A 370-nucleotide genomic window follows, 5' to 3' on the forward strand; every position below is an offset into this window, starting at 1 on the left:
TATAAATTCCAGTGAGCAATTTCTTCGTTAATTAATAGTTGAACCAAAGGAACAACGTAAAAATAATTAAAGAAAAAAAAGACGAATAAGATTAAGGAAATCGCAGAGCAAGGAAGCAAAAATGATCGTTTTTTTCTGTCTTTCTCTTTCCCTTTTTTTCTACGCCATTTTTACTGTCCTTTTTTCTGTAGGAAATGGCAGCGTAGGGGCAATACGGGAGATGAAGACAATGGCCGAGTCCCAAGTGCTTCGCCATGCCATTAACACCAGCAGGAGGGAGGCTGACGGCGACGGCAACCTTGGCTCCTGACGGTTGACGTGCTACTGACGGGGCCTCGAGGGCGTGCGGATGTTTGCGGAAGGGGTGAAG

The sequence above is a fragment of the Penaeus monodon genome, chromosome 22 (assembly GCF_015228065.2).
Source record: "Penaeus monodon isolate SGIC_2016 chromosome 22, NSTDA_Pmon_1, whole genome shotgun sequence".
NCBI classification, from domain to species: Eukaryota; Metazoa; Arthropoda; class Malacostraca; order Decapoda; family Penaeidae; genus Penaeus; species Penaeus monodon.